This window comes from Fukomys damarensis, unplaced genomic scaffold, assembly GCF_012274545.1.
Source record: "Fukomys damarensis isolate Sample0158 unplaced genomic scaffold, DMR_v1.0_HiC HiC_scaffold_13, whole genome shotgun sequence".
Classification (NCBI taxonomy): Eukaryota; Metazoa; Chordata; class Mammalia; order Rodentia; family Bathyergidae; genus Fukomys; species Fukomys damarensis.
The window spans coordinates 29,290,196-29,306,171 of NW_022900925.1; the positions used below are offsets into that span (position 1 = coordinate 29,290,196).

Genomic DNA, 15,976 nt, shown 5'->3' on the forward strand with positions numbered 1-15,976 from the left:
TTTTTATTTTTAATTTCACTATCCATTTCTAAAAATTCACACATTTCATTCAAAGCCAGGTAATGTGTTCTTTCTGCTTGCTGGTGTTTAAATTACAGGTTGGAAGACATTCAAAGATCTCGAAATTCAAGCTGATAAGACAGATGAGAGGCCAGGGAGTTACAGTGGCTCCCAGGAATCCTTCAAAATAGGAACCTTGTCTGCTGATGAGGTGTGACACATCTCATCCACGGCGGACAGTCCTAACGGACAGCTTAAGATTGAAGGAGAAGTGAGGAATTGTAATATCTAGGTTTTAGGGTCCGTGGTTAATGCACAGTTGTTCTATGTTGTAGAAATAAATACATAAAGAGGATTATGCACGGACCCATGGTAACATTGTGCCATGAAACAGTGACCATTATTAATCCAGCTTGTAATGATTATATCTCCTTATTGGCTTGATGCTCTGGCATTTGGAATGTCATTCCTGGAGAGGAAGCTTCCTTAGGACTAGCTAATCGCTGGGCAGAGCAAATAAAGATGCCCAGGAGCATACCTTTCATACCCTGCCCAACTAACACAGTGCTTTCTGCCTCAACCACCCCCTCTATGGACCTCTCACATACCTAGCTAATGATTCCCCCATCCTAAATCACCCAAGGACCAGGTATTGACTGTTAGAAACCGCCCCATAGCTTAGAACCCAAGGAAATGATCCACACTCTTAATAGCTGTGCCTATTCCATGTACCTACCCTGCCTTTCTTGTTCCTTCTCACAAAAAGCACCAAGCACTCTGGGCCACACTCTGCCCTCTCTCCGTCCGTCTCCTACATAACTCCCCATGTAATCCTGCAGGGCAAGTCCTTTCATCTCTAGGGATCTGTGAGTATAAACAGAGTACATCTTATAATACTTCATTTAAACAAATCCTGGGCACATTTTTAGCATGCTTTAGTTGAGTGAAAATCCAATTATATAAAAATCAAAAGTAAAATATGGAAAGAGAGCAATTCCTTTAGATTCCAAGAGGTAATACGTTGTAAGACAACATTTGTAATGGCAAAGAAAAGCAAACAAATGCTAAGAGCGGGGCTGGAAGAAGCTGGGCTTCTCAAGGCCACAATGCACAAAGTGAAAGGGTTTGGGAGGCTAGAAAAGAAGGTGAATGGAGGAAACTACATTGCTGTCATTAACATTAGAGCCTTCCTGGATTGAATGTTGGGCCTTGAAGTTGGGAGCAATTAAAAGAAGAAAGAGGAGGATGGGAAAAGGAGGAGCAAGTGGCAAAGGAAAAGCCCCAGCCTAGGCATGCCGTCCACATCTTTGCTTTCAGGTGCCTCCGTGGTTTGCCGTATTGCCTGGGCTCGCAGTAGGAGTGAAGTGACTGGGTCAGAATTTTGTTTCTGGTCATCTTTCTGAGCTTTGTAATCTGATGTTAACACATGGACTCTGCTGGCCACAGGGCATACTCAGTGGATTCTGCATTCACTGAAAGATGCCTTTCATCCCACTACACTCCTTCTTACTGGTTTCTGTAATATTTCAAGAAAGCAACATGTCCTTAAGTTTGAAAGTGATGTGTGTGGAAAAGTTTATTTGGTCCTGTATGTCCCTTGCCCATTTATCTTTTCCTTTTCTATGATACTAACAGAGACCAGCCCAGTGGCAATTTCAGCAAATACTTCCCTTTTGCTTCCTCCTGGACCAGTCACCCACAAGGACCTTCGAGGGGTGGGGTAGTTAGTGGGAGGCTCTATGAAATAGTACGAACATTCTAAATCAGCCCACTTAACATACAAAGAGTTTTTGGAACAAAACATGTATTTCAGAGAATTCTGTTGGACTTGACCCCTTTAAGTAATAAAAGCAGATAAAGTCCTGTTTTCTCCATGGTTAGCAGATGGAATGACACTTTGTAGGGAAGACTGGAACTAGTAATTTTTTCAAAATCTAGCTTCTGTTTTAGACCCAAATTCTGTCCAGTCAGTGACAGGAAATCAATTTTAATCAATTCAAGAATTCGGTCCACATCTCCTCCCTGCCATAAGGTGGTCTAGACTCAGGGCCACAGTGCTGCTGAGGTGACTGTCCATGCATGTCTCCTTGATGATGCCCATTGCTCTTTCTGCTGCTGCTGTCTTCTGCTATCCACCGGGCCTCTTCCGTGCTCATTCTCTCTATGATATCTGGGACCACTTGGGGAAATTTTTCTATTGCATCTAAATCCCATTGTACATTTCTACCAGCTTGGCGTGCTGCACTTTCTCTGAGTGCTTCCTTCCCTTACGGCAATGTGTCAAAACCCCAGGGTCTCTTTGCTCTCAAATACCACAAAGTTACTCAAAGTCCTTCTTGCTGCTCAAGCTGGATTTGGCCCAAGAAGTCCAGAGCACAGATCCTCTTCCCAAGACTTACCACTGTCCATGTACTTGTCACACCCTCCCACACCATTCTCAGGAAGATGGATTCTCTTCAGATGTACTTCTAAAGTTTACTCCCTGCATACACGAGTCCTTTCTATTATGCTTGGTATCAGGGCTTTAGAAACTCAAAGCCAAGGGGAAAAGATGAGTGGTGAGTGAAGGTGTGGAGCAGGTGGAGGGTAGGTGGAGGCAGAAGGCCCAAGGACAAGCAGAGACTGGTAGTGTAGAACTCACTGGGACTCAGAATGGGTCCTCTAGGAAGACTTGTCAGACAAGGGATGTCCTTCAGTGCTGAAAATTTGCAGACTTTTTCTTGGCACTGTTGATTTTAACAAAACCAAAATGAAGGGAATAAGGTTACACTCTAGATTATATTTTCTATTAAGGTTAGAAATGTCACTAGGCTAGCCACACAAGTGCTGCTAAATGGGTTCCCCAAACCAGCATCCTGCTCATCATTGGTTCCTTGATTTCTGTCTCCTTCTCTTTCAGACTCTCAAATTCTCTGAAACACACATGCGTGTGAGCGCATGCACACACACGCACACCCACACTGCTCCAGGTGCCAAAGAAAACACACGAGGGCAGATTTGCTAGGTTGTTTTCTAGCCAGTTGACCATCAAGCATTCCTTCCCTACTTGGGAGTAAAGGCATATTTTCCAGTTGGTACACAACTGTTGAGACCCTGTAAAAGTAGGAATTAGAGAAAAGATTGGCACATTGGCTGAGGACATTAAATTAGATGACCTTCAAGGTTGCTTTCTTACTCTTTTCATCCTTCATAGGAGAGAAAAGGTCATTTCAGGAGAAAATACAGTAAGCAGCCCTCAATTATTACAGGAATATTAATTTTCCCAGTAGATGTTTCCATTTTAATGAAATGAACTCAGAGAAAGTTTCGCAAGCCTTAGTAACTTTTCCTTCTATCACCCCCAGAAGTTCTGGGGGTGCTGAATGTCTCATCTGCTTCACTCAATTTTTTCAGCATAGAAAATAAATTCCTAACACCTAGGATCATTGAAAACAACTTTTTTAATGTTTCTATAAACACATTAACATTATATATATTATATATGCACACACACACACACACGTGTGTGTGTGTGTGTGTGTGTGTGTGTGAGAGAGACAATGTTCTTTGACAAAAGCCATGAATATCAGCTTCTGCTTTTTAACCTAGCTCAATAATGCACACGTGTTATTCCAGCACTTTAGGAGGCTGAGGCGGGATCCCAAATGAGATCACAACCTGGCAAACTGGCACGATCCTATCTAAAAACAAATAAATAAACAAACAAAATACTATTCGCTTTCTACATAAAAGAATCTCCGGCCTTAAAGATAAGAGCGGTCCCCGGAATTTAGCTCATTGCTGCCGCCTAGCAAGAGCAAGGTCCCGAATTCGATCCCCAGTTAAAAAAAAACAACAACAACAACAACAACAAAAAATTGACATCATAAAGTTAGGGTGGAGAAAGCTCTCTTGATTGTTTTGAACTTTATTTTTGTTGTAATCATTTCCCTGAGATACAGTGCACACGCTCGAACGTTCACATGAATCGAGAACAGCATGCTGACTTGTCTACCTTCATCCTACCAGCCCAGGAGACAGAGCATGAGCAAGCACAGGAGACAGAGCATGCGCACCCCCAGGAGGCCTTGTTCCGCCCCTAGACCTCTCAGGATGTCAGTCCGGTAGCGTCCTTTCTCCAACTCCTACACTCCATTTAAACTAAATAATATTGCATGTAATCTTTCGTGTCTGGCTTTTGCCAGTATTTCCATGATATTGATACATGTTTTATTACATAATTCAGTAGGTTATTTACTTTCACTATTAGGTAGTTTTATTGTGCATGAATATATCACAATTTATTCACCCACTTATAGATTAATTAGATACCTTGGCTGCTTCTAGTTTTGTAAATAATGAAAGCTTCAGAGAACATTCATATCTATGTCTATATATCTCTACCTCAGGTGGGTATACACACTCATTTCTATTGTTGGCTACTCTAGAATGGAATTTCTGGGTCATAGGGTATTTGTAAGTTTAACTTGTTGCTATCACGGGAGAATTTTCCAAAAGGGCAAAATCTATTTGCAGGCCCATCAGCAATGTTTGAGAATTTTACTTGTTCTACATTCTCATTAGAACATGGATTGTCAATCTTTGTCCCTGTAGCCATTCTTGTAGACAGAGAGTGGACTTCACTGTGGTTTTGGTTTGTATTTTGGGAATGAGTTACGAGGTTGATAAGTTTGTCATATATGTTTATTGACCATTTCAGTGTCTCATTTCTGAAGCATCAAAATCATTTGTTCATTTTTAATTATTTGTCTTTTTTTCCTTTTTATTTGTAGGAGCTCTTTATCTTCTGGGTCCAAGTCCTGTATCAGATAGATGAATTATTAATATGTTCTCACAGTCTTTTGTGGAATCTTTTGATAAGCAAAAGTATTTACTTTTAAAGAGATCCATATTATCAAATTTTTGTTTTGTAGCTAGTGCTTTTGTGGGCAATGATGCCTTGATTTTAAAGTAAAAGTCTCCTTCGACTCTGAGTGGAGATCATGACCCTTCTGGACTGGCCACAGAATCTCATTTTCCTCTGTACTGTATTTTTGCTGCTTCTGTGTAATGAGGTGTGGCCAAGTGCCATAGTGCTGGATCATAAAATGAGGACAGATTTTTTGTGTGGTTTCTATAAAATATTTGCTTGCTGAGAAAAAAAGGTAGAAATCAATGAGAGGAAAAAAAAATGATTGTTCTCCACCGTTATCAGTTTGGGAAACTGATATGGAGTCCTGTTAGTTGACTTTTTGTTATTACAGTGATGCCTCAGTTTACAAGCTGCATTTGTTTTATGATTTGGGGGAAGATGGCTGTGTTCGTGTTTGTGTAGGAAGATGGCTGTGTCATTCCTGTCATCCGATGTGAAGTTTGTGAATGGAAGCAAAATTTTGCCAAATGCTTTTGTTTGCGAAACAAATTGCAAACAGAAGCATTTTGTGAACCGAAATATTACTAAATAGGCCCTAAGATATGTTTGCTGTTTCGGCCACAATTAGTCAGAATCTCGTAATTGCAGATTAGAGTGTTTTTCCTAAAGAGGGATTCGAGGTACACACACTGATTTTCAGCTGCCTTTTTCTCCTAATGTATCATAGCCATGATTGTACATTAGAAAACTCGGATTTATCTTTTTAATAGTCACACAGAGCCCCATTACTCTAAAATGTTTAAGTTGCTTCCTATTTTTTACATTTAGATTATTACCACATTGTTATAATGATGCTGCGTTAATATGCACAGACATCTTTGCATAAATATTTTGGCTTATTAATAGGAAATATCCATTCTTAAAAGTGGAATCGCTCAGTTGAAGGATAGACATTGCCATTTGGCCTCCAGAAAGGTTACAATTCAGATTTCCACAAATTCTATAACAGAGAATTTATTTTCCCCGCATAAGAGACTGCATAGCAGCAAGTACCTACCATTTTTAAAACTTTTACTAACTTTATAGGCAACAAAATTGTATTTCACTATGTGAACAGATATTTTTAAATTGTTAATAAATTTGAGCATGTTTTCATATCTTTTGCCAGCAATTTGCATATGTGAATTGCCTTTTTGTAACTTTTTCCCTCTTTCCTATTGGGCAGTTTGTCTTTAGTATTCCATCATTTCCTAGGATGATTATGTATTCTATGCATTTTACTTATTTTAAAGGATGTCTGGGTACCACTGAATCAGGACAATGACTCTTATCTAACTAGGTTTAAAACATGCATCTGGGTTCAGTCTTTGCCAGTGTTAATTGTGCATGCCATAAATATTTTCTCCTTTTAGCTTCGCTAGTGGAGAATTTTACTACACAGAAGTTTCACAATTTTATACATAAGCAAATCTGTTTGTCATTATGCTTCTCAGCTTTGGTGGCTTTCTTTGAAAACCTTCCTCTGTCACAAGGTTTTAATAATGTTTTCTTATCTTTTGTTTTCTCCATTTTGTTTTTATGCCTTGATTTTTTTAATTTGATGCTTCACAAGTATTTATTGAGTGCTTAATAAGTGCCAGGCACTGCAAAGTGGTGAAAAATAACTCTAAAAGCCTTGACTCTCATGAGCCCTCATTATACTGGGAAGCCAGACAGTAAGCCTTGTAGTAACAGATCCACTGCATCTCAGAACGTGATAGATTCCAAGTGTGAAATAAAATAGGGCAATGGGAAGGATGAACTGCCTTGAGGGATCTTATTTGGAAAGATGAAGAAATGCCTTTCAGAAATGTTTGAAGAGATTTGAATCAGGAGAAGAGTCCCGTTTCTAGTGACATCAGAAAGGAGTTCAGCAACTGCTTTTTTAAGGGAGAGAAAGAGGGGCCTGGTGGCAGGAGAGCAAAGGACAAAGGCCAGGTTGATGATGGGATCTGAGAAGCTGGCCATCTGCCATTTTCATTTGGGTTTTATTGTAATTGCATTGAGAAGTAGCACATAGGGCACTGGTGTGAAGTTAGTCACTCTCAAATATATACCAGGGACTCCACAACCAAGTAGAATGCAGTTAGTCACAGCAGGCCAGTGATTCCACTGTAATAGGAAAAAAGTGACAGATTTTTAAAAATTATCTTTAAAGACATTGTAGTAACAGAAAAAGAAATCAGTAAAAAAAACTTCAGCTTTCACCATGGTCAGTGAGCTTCTGTAACACTTCCCCACAGCAATGTTTGTCAGGGAAACGGGAACCGACTACAATAATTCATATGCACCGGGATGGTTAATGGTTATAGCTGCACTCTGACACTACTGAGAGTTAATGAGATGGAACATTAACTAGGATGCACATAATGCTGTTGGCGATCTAAATTTGTACAAGCCCTTTGGAAAAATATTTGACAGTACCTACCAAAGCTAAATGCGTACCTTAGCATAGAAATCGCCTCTTCTGTGAGCAGAGGGGAGACTAGACAGGGACGTAGTGTGAGGGCAAGGGGAAGGTGGAAAGCGCCGGCCTCAAAGGATGGCTGTGAGCTCAAAAGCTGTGAACGCAGGTGATGGTAGCCTGGAGTGAGCTGAAAAGTCAAATACAGTCAAGGTGGTAGCGAGAGGCGGGATTTGTAATAGAGCTATGAGGATTTCTACTTATGTTGGAAATGGATGGTTGGGGAAAGAAAATACGTGTTTCATTTTTTTGTAGTTGTGTTCATTTGCATCATAAATTTTCCAAATATTTACTGAATAATCCAGTCATTCTTAACTTTTTAGATATATGAATGCATATATGCATAGATACTAATTGTAGACTTAACAGAACCATTGCAAATAATAGAAAACACTCCCAGATGTCTTTCACTCATCTTTCTCTAACATCTTATGTAATCACAGCATAATTTTGAAAATTTAAAAACTAACAGTGATATAATGCTATTAACTGAACTATAAACTGTTATGTAGGTTTCATTTTGGGGGGGGGGCAGTATCTTTCTGTTTAGGGTCCAGCTGCAATTCTGTGTTGCAGTTGGTTGTCATGTCACCTAAGTCTCTTCCGGTCTGTGATAGTCTTTTACTGTCTTCCGTTGACTTTCACTTACTACACAAGATAATCCTCCCTTTGCACTTGTCCAGTGTGTTCTAATGATTAGATGGAAGTTAAACAACTTTTCTTGAAGTTTGGCAAGACGACAACAGGTGTATACTGTGTCCTGTTAAGAGGTAGGTGCTGATTATACATCCTATCACTTGGTACCTGCTGGGTTTCTGCACTGTAAAGTTATTGTTGTCTCCCATTATAATTAATAAAAAGAGGTGGGCGTGGTGGCACACGCCTGTAATCGCAGCACTTGGGAGGCTGAGACAGGAGGATGACTGTGAGTTTGAGACCAGCCTGGGCTACATTTGAGTTCCAGGTCAGTCATCAGTCTCAACTACATAGTGAGACCCTGTCTCAAAAAAACCGAAAGAAATGAGTGGAGGGGGGGAGGAGGCAGCTTGGGAAAGGTTCTTGAGACTAGGCTGTCTCTCTTAAAATTAGCTTACTAAGTTTAGCATCTGTTGGTGGACCTTGCTTGGCAGTTTGCATTGCGGTATACTCAATGGTGTTCCAAGCTGACTCACTTTGCATCAAGACCTCTATCCAATAAGCATGAAGCAGAGTCTGCAAAATACTCTTAGTGGTTGTGATGCTGGGACCACCTACTACCTTCCAATAAGCAGGACCCTAGATGTCATTTATGTCTGTGAATTCTTTGGCTTATTTGGATTTAGCTTGAAATATTTCAAGCAACTCTCAGGTGAGGTGAAAATAGGGACTTCACCCGTGATAGCCAACACGAGAGTGCTTATAAAGCTATCAAATAAAGAATGGAGAAGATGAACTCAGGTTCGGGAGCAACAATGATTCTCCGTAACATTATGGAGATAGCTCACACTACAGTAAAACTGAAAACATCTGTGCAGCCATATACTTACCACGTCTTCTCATTCTGAGACATTCTTCATTCATCTGTTCATCTGTTCATCTGTTCTCTGGTGCACGGCAAATAAATTGCAAGTGTTTTCACGTTTTTACTAAGTAGCATGTATATAAATGACTAGAGTTCAGTATTTGTTTGTATTACTCTTTCTTTCGGTATACATTTACATATACACATATTAAATGTACATTTGTTAAATTTCAACCAATACATACACCCGTGTAATCCAAACCCCTAATACGACTCCAGAAAGTTCCCTTATGACTACTGTCCCACTCAGTCTCTACTTTCACCTTTATAAGCAATCATCCTTCCTACTTATCTCCCCCAAAAGACTAATTTTGCTTTTAGGGACATTATTTATAAATGTAATCACAGAGTCTGTATTTTGAGAATAATTCTTTTTATTCAATGCTATTTTATTCTTTATCAATTAAGTTTATTGCTGTATCATCATAGGGAACTTGTACCTGTACATGATATATCTTGGTTCTTATTTTTTTTCTATTCCCCTTCCTTTATTTCAACCCCTCCACTGCTCCTTATTTATAAATGTTTTGTTTCCATTTTTTCCTTCTCTCATTTTTTTCTTTCCCTTCCTTACTTTCCATGTCACTTGTTCCTTTATACATATAAGTAGTATTCTGTTGTATGAATACATCATAATTTATTGATTCATAAACTTGGGATACTTGCAGATACATTGAATACAGTTCTTATCAACATTCTTACCTGAGTATTTTCGTGGCTATCTGTTTTATTTTGGGTATATGTAAGGATTGGAATTACTGGATCAGAGATTATGTCCATGGTTAGTTTTACATGAAACAGCTAGGTATTTTTCCAAAGTACCAATTTCATATCTCATCAACAACAAATGTATCCATTTTAAAACACTTTGTCAGGAAAAAAATATTTTTGTCACTCTGGTGAATGTGTAGTGGTATCTCACTGTAGATGTAATTTGTATTTCCCTGATGTCTGATGGCACTGAATACATTCTCATGCACCCCACACCCACTTGCACACATTCGGTTTGGTTTCCTTTCATTGAGTCGCTCGTCTTTTTATCACTGAATTTATAGGGGTTCTTATCTATGTTAGCTTCCATCATTTGTGAGATATATATTTTGCAAATATCTTCTCCCAGACTTTCACTTTTGATTTATTTTCTTAATATCTTTTAGTGAATAGAGACGTAATTTTAACATTGTGTTATGACAATTAATAACATTTTGTGGAAAAGTGTGAACACTGGAGTTATAATCTCTTACAGAGAATAAGATTTAAAAATTCAGGCGTCAAATCAGTAAAAGTAATAACTATAAATTGTCATAACTTTTTCATACAAAGAGATTTTCTGCTTGTAGGGAATGCATCAATCTTCTTTTTTACTCTAAGTGGTTATCTGAAAGGAAAACAAACCCTCTGTTTTTAGTGTCAAATATTATCCTACAAAAATGTAAGGAGAGCTCTTTAGATAATTTTTTTTTAGTGTTTTATTTTCTACTTGAAGAAAGCAGAACGAGAGATGATCCTGAGTGTCTTTTAATTAAAAAGAATACAATCTTGGGTCGGGGGTTTGGCTCAGCGGTTCCACCTCCTGCCTGCAAGCACAAAGGCCTGAGTTCAATCCCCAGTACCAAGAAACAAACAAATAAAAAAGGGTACAATCTAATGTATTTGAGCTTTGAGTTCAAAAGATAAATAGGTCAGTCTATGGGGAGGACTGCCAGTAACCAAGTAGTGCCAATTTGAGCATTAAAAATGATTGCAGCTATTTGGAACGAGTTCTATTTATCAAAGGTCATCTATCTACGATGATGTCCCAGAGGAAAAACTAATGCACTCTCCTAAAGAGATGTCATGTTCACTGAGATGTATCCATATACTTGTTTTGCGATTCATACCACAGAAAGACAGGAATGAATAATTAGTTGGTGAAGAAATGTGTGATATTTTTATTTAATTGATGCAATAGCATTTTCCTAATCTCCTTGGCTGATTTCAGGTGATGAATAGATTTTTTTTTGCCTCCCTACCTGTCCTATAAAACATGTTTCAGAAAGATTTTTAAATGGTTGAACTACTTGGACTAAAACCAGGAGAAAGATGAAATCTAAGGGCTAGAACTCCAGCGGGTCTGAGATTTTTACACACTCTGACTCAGTCTCTTGGGGGATGCTAAGGAATGTTCTAGACATGTTATTAACTCTTAGGTAAGCAAAATATTGTAACCATAACAGAGAGGGATGGGGAAGGCGTTATTTAAAACTCTCTCAGCAGAGGCAAGCTTCCTTTGGACTTCACTGTCTGACCCTTTTCGCCTCATGTCTTGTAAAATCCTACTTCACTGTCTTGCTTCTCTGTCGGTCTTTTCTTTCCCCTTCTTTGTGGACTGGAATGGGGCATATTGATTACCATAGGCTAGCCTCAGGGAGAGAGAATTTCTGTTGCAGAGTAAAAGGAAAAAGAACACCTTTCCTATCAGAGACTGACAGCTTCCACATTCTACTTGAGAATCTACTCTTCATGGGCTTGGAATGTTAAGGAAGAGGTGGAGAAGCCGGGGTCATGAGGGGAGGGCACAGGCCGTTCCTCTCGTTTGCCTGAAGCTTGTATCCTTTGACCCACAGCTCTTCACTCCCCTTGCTCCTGGTCTCTAGTAATTGCTCTCTACTCTCAACATCTGAAAAGAGTCTGTCTTCACAGAGTCCATATGTAAACAGGCTAATGCAGCAGTTTTTTTTGTTTTGTTTTGTTTTTACTTATAGTGTTTAGCATGATGTTCTCCAGGCATATTTATGTTGTCACAAACTGCAGGATTTCCGTCTTTTGTAAGGCTGAATAGTATTCCACTTTGTCCATGTATCGCATTCACTTTGTCCATTCATCCATCCATGGGCACTTGTAGATTCCATGTCTGGGCTCTCGGTGAAGAGTACTATCGATAGTCAACCTGAGAGTGTGGTTTCTCTTTGATATATAGTGTCCTGTACCTATGTATAATTCTTAATGATAATTAAACAATTTCATTAATTTTTAAAGATAGAATCTGAGTGTTTTTCTGGAGTTAAAATGCTTAAATTCAAGCCATAGCTCTGCCATGACTGTTCTGTGACATCAGCTTCACATTTAATTTCTTTGCACCTCAGTTTACTTATATATTGAATGGATTTGAAGGAGTAGTTACCTACCCCATATTATGATTGCAGTTTTTACAGGAAGAAACTTTTCTAAAAATACATCAAATAACTATGACTATCTTCTATGTGCCAGACACTCTGTCAGGCTCTGGAAATAAAAGAATGAATAAAATCATGTACTCTATGGAGCTTGCTGTCTAGGAAATGGCCCATCACATGTGACGGTAGGGATTAAATATTTGATTAGAGCACTATAATTCTCCATGACATAGTTTCTACAGGGGATTTTTAGAATAGAAGAGATAATTTGAGTTCATTTGGTTGGCTCAACATCCAGACATTGGACTTTTAGAGCGATTCTATGTATGTGTGTGTGTTTTTAAAGTTATTTCTCTTAGTAAAGCTACTCTTTTTTGTTTGTTTTTTTGCACACTTTGGAAAAAACAAAAGATTTTTATTAGTGCTTTAAAATTCTCCAGAAGGCAAACTCAAATACCAGGTTTATCTCACTAGTGTTGATGCATTGTTATTTGTCCAAGAGAATGACAAAAACTATTCACTCCCAGATAACATTCATGCAATCTCAGTCAAAATTCTGGCCATCCCTGCTCCTGCCAAAATTGGAGAGAACACTAAGATGAATAAAAAACAGTGTAAGGAACATGCTAGGCATCAATTTCTTTACATTTTATAAATTCAATTTCTGTGTCATCTTTAATACCAGGAAGCTGTTGTTGGCCTGAAGTAATATCTCTGTCGTCCATCTACATTTATAGACGTTATGATATAAATATTTGTATGTGGTCCCTGCTCACCTGGCTATGGTGGAATTCTTTATTATTAGGTCTGTATGCCTACAGTCACTTTCCTTCCAGAACATCCATCCCTTCAGGTTCTTAGACACAAATTTACAGGATGTCCCTAGATGCCAACAGCTTTCATCTTCCCTCCATTTTTAACTACCTTTTCCTATGATGTAGCAATCAGACAGCACTTTGGTCACAAATACAAATCCAAAAACATCAACAACAACAAAGACAAAACAAAGCCTTGTCTTCTTGTGGCTTCTGTAAATGGAACTGAAATTTATGGCATCATAAACAATATGAAAATATGTGGTGTGGGGCAGCGTAGCAGATTTTTGTCAGTGATGTCAAAGACACAGTGTCCTTCAGGCTTTCTAGTCTCCATTCTAAGGATGGTGGCCCATCAATTTATGCAGTGGAAATATTGTCTGTTCCTTCTGGTGTCACAACTGTACTCCAGCCGCAAGAGAGTGTGTCATACCATAACTGCATGCGGCTCATTACATTGGAAAATGGGGTGCTCCAGAAACCCGAACAGATTTATATGTATCCTTCTTTGGAAACAACTGTGTTGCATGCTTTTCCTGGTAAGCACTGGATGCTGAGAACATTGCTTCCCTGAAAGCAACAATTCCATGGTTCCCCTTACGATGAGCCAACCAGAACCGTGTATTTTGGGCCCTCTACCTTGATTTCAGCAGGTAATTAGGCCAGTAAATATTATTGAGCACATACAATATCCCAGGTTCTAAGGACCTAGGTTGTATAGTAGGGTAAATGTATGAATATGGAAGCCTCTATGATCATTTTCTTCCTCGTTTCTTTGATAATGTGGAGTAAGGGATGGAGAAAAGGAATAAAAAATATACCAAACATACAGGATACACTTCCCAAAAAGAATGACTAACTACAGTTTCTAAAAGGCAACATTTTATACCCCCATTAACACAAAATGCAATTTTCCCTAAAAGCATGAAAATATTTGGATACTTTTCTATAACTTCAAGTTACCTAGAGAATACATTGTTAATTTTATTCTTGTGATTTAAACTTTGCCTTTGAAGTAGGAGGCTACCCAAATTGAGATATAGTGAACTGGTTGATGTGTTGTAAATATTTTGTATACAAACACACTTATTACTTAAAGTTTAATTCGTCTGTCTTATTGGAGAAGCAATCATTTTATTATTGAATCTAGGGCATTGAAAAGAGTGCAGATCCTAAGCACTGTGTCTACAGAGTTCAATAAATAAAAGTGCCCTGAACTAGAATGTCTTGAAGTGCTAGCTGCGAAACTTGTAAAAGGTTTTAAATGAAGGAATGAGAAGCATTATTTGCTCCATGGGCCGCAAACTCAAATCAATTCAAGGGACAGGTAGGTCATGCAAATGAATGATATCATGAGAAAAAGATGAACTACAACAAACTAGAAAGTGTTATCTACTTAACGTACCAGCCAACCCACTAAAAATTCTGTTTTAATCAAAACATACAGAAGTTTGGGCCTATTGGCTCTTGATCTCTGCTTCTAAAGCCATGGGATGTAGCAGCTTAGGATGCTATAAAACCAGCTGCCAGACGCAGAGCCCCAGTCAAATCTCCTGAGGACCCATTCAGGTTATGTTTTGCCTTATCACGATGGTTTACTCTGAGGCTGTCCAATTTTCCCTTAAAAAGAGAAGAACTTGGAGGACTCTTCCTGGGCCCAAATCCTTTGTGCAACTTACTGTTTTATGACCTAATGCATATTTGTCATTATTATTAAAACCTTCCTTGTCTCAGATGAGGAAACTGAGGTACAGCAATGTCAAGTAACTTCGCAAAGTTTGGCCTATAAAAGTGTGAGTTTTTAGACTGGGGGTGGATTTTAGACATAGATCTTTGGCTTTGAGGTTTAATGTTTTTAATTATATACACTTTCTCCATAGAAGACTCTTCACATCCTAGCAAGGTAAGTAAATTAAATGCCTCAAAGAACCAGTCAATTTGCAATTGTTTTGGATATGGGATCAAATGTGTATCACGAATGACTCTCTGTGTAAGGAATCCTGGTCATAATGATAAAAAACAAAATAACACGTTCCTGACATCACTCCCTCTCTTCTTTCACCTGCTTATTCCTCGTCTTAGACCCCTCAGCTGCTTCCACCCAGGTAGTCACCCCTTCCTGTCATGCTCATGCACTGACTTCTTTGCTTTCTGGGAAACAGTCTCTCTGTTATTTTCCCATGGTCTAGTAAATCCTTCTCATGAACCATGGTGATGAGGTCACCAGGGGCGTGGGCCATGGTTGAAACCTTGCTGCCTATGTCCAGCCCCTAGGGAGTAGCACCCGGCTGTGTGGCTTTACCAAAGCATCACCTACCAGATGATGGCTTTCACATGTGTACTTCCTGTCCTGCCCCTTTTCTTAAAACCAGCTGGCAAAGCTCCATAACTTGCTATTAGAAAACTTTGGGTACAAATGTAGTTCCGAATGCAATTTTTATTCATATTTTCTAACTGTATATTACAGAACACCACCAGTTAGGCTTGGGGCAGTGCTGATACTCAGATGCATAAATGCTTCTTCAACAAGTTAGTGATTCTCACCAAATCAGATGGATACCTACATATGGGCTGATACCAGCTCAAATCGAGTCTGCCGTCAAATGAAAAATAGAATTCTCCTCCACAGCTTTTGCACCATTCATACTCTGCTTTCTTTTCCACCGAAGACTTAGTAACTCTTGACATCGTAGTCATATTCATTCGTGTAAGGTCCGGCTTCCTTAACCCCTGTGTAAGTTCTCTGAGGGCAAATCCTTCATCATTGGTTCCTAGCAGGTGCTTTCTCTCCCTCTCGCTCTCTCTCATCCACAACAATGCCAAGCTGACACTATCTTTTTGCCTGATTCTTTCAGATTCATACTAGGTATTGGATTCCTAAATGTTCAGTATCACAGCTGGTAATAACCACTCTTTTGGCCACCTTTATTGCTTTAAGTAATGAATGAATTTTGCTCAGAATTCCAAAGTCCTTTGAATATTTATGAATGATATCCTTGGGCTCTATTTTTAAATGAGTAACTTGAAGCCCAGAGAGCTAAAGAACTAGGTCCTGGTTATCAAAGACCAGTCTCTAGCAGAATTAAGAAC

The 15,976-nt window shown here is 38.9% G+C and overlaps 1 protein-coding gene across 1 annotated transcript in view; it reads right to left on the minus strand.

The window, feature by feature from the left end:
* Positions 1-9,285, minus strand: part of Ankfn1 (ankyrin repeat and fibronectin type III domain containing 1) — a 449,198-nt gene extending 439,913 nt beyond the window's left edge. Inside the window, exons 1-4 of the mRNA XM_033762964.1 lie at positions 8,882-9,285; positions 7,337-7,485; positions 2,642-2,726; positions 737-864 (exon numbers count right to left, since the gene is read on the minus strand). The gene's annotated coding sequence lies outside the window, so the exon portion shown is untranslated. The remainder of the gene's footprint in view (positions 1-736; positions 865-2,641; positions 2,727-7,336; positions 7,486-8,881) is intronic.
* Between the last annotated feature and the right edge of the window lie 6,691 nt (positions 9,286-15,976).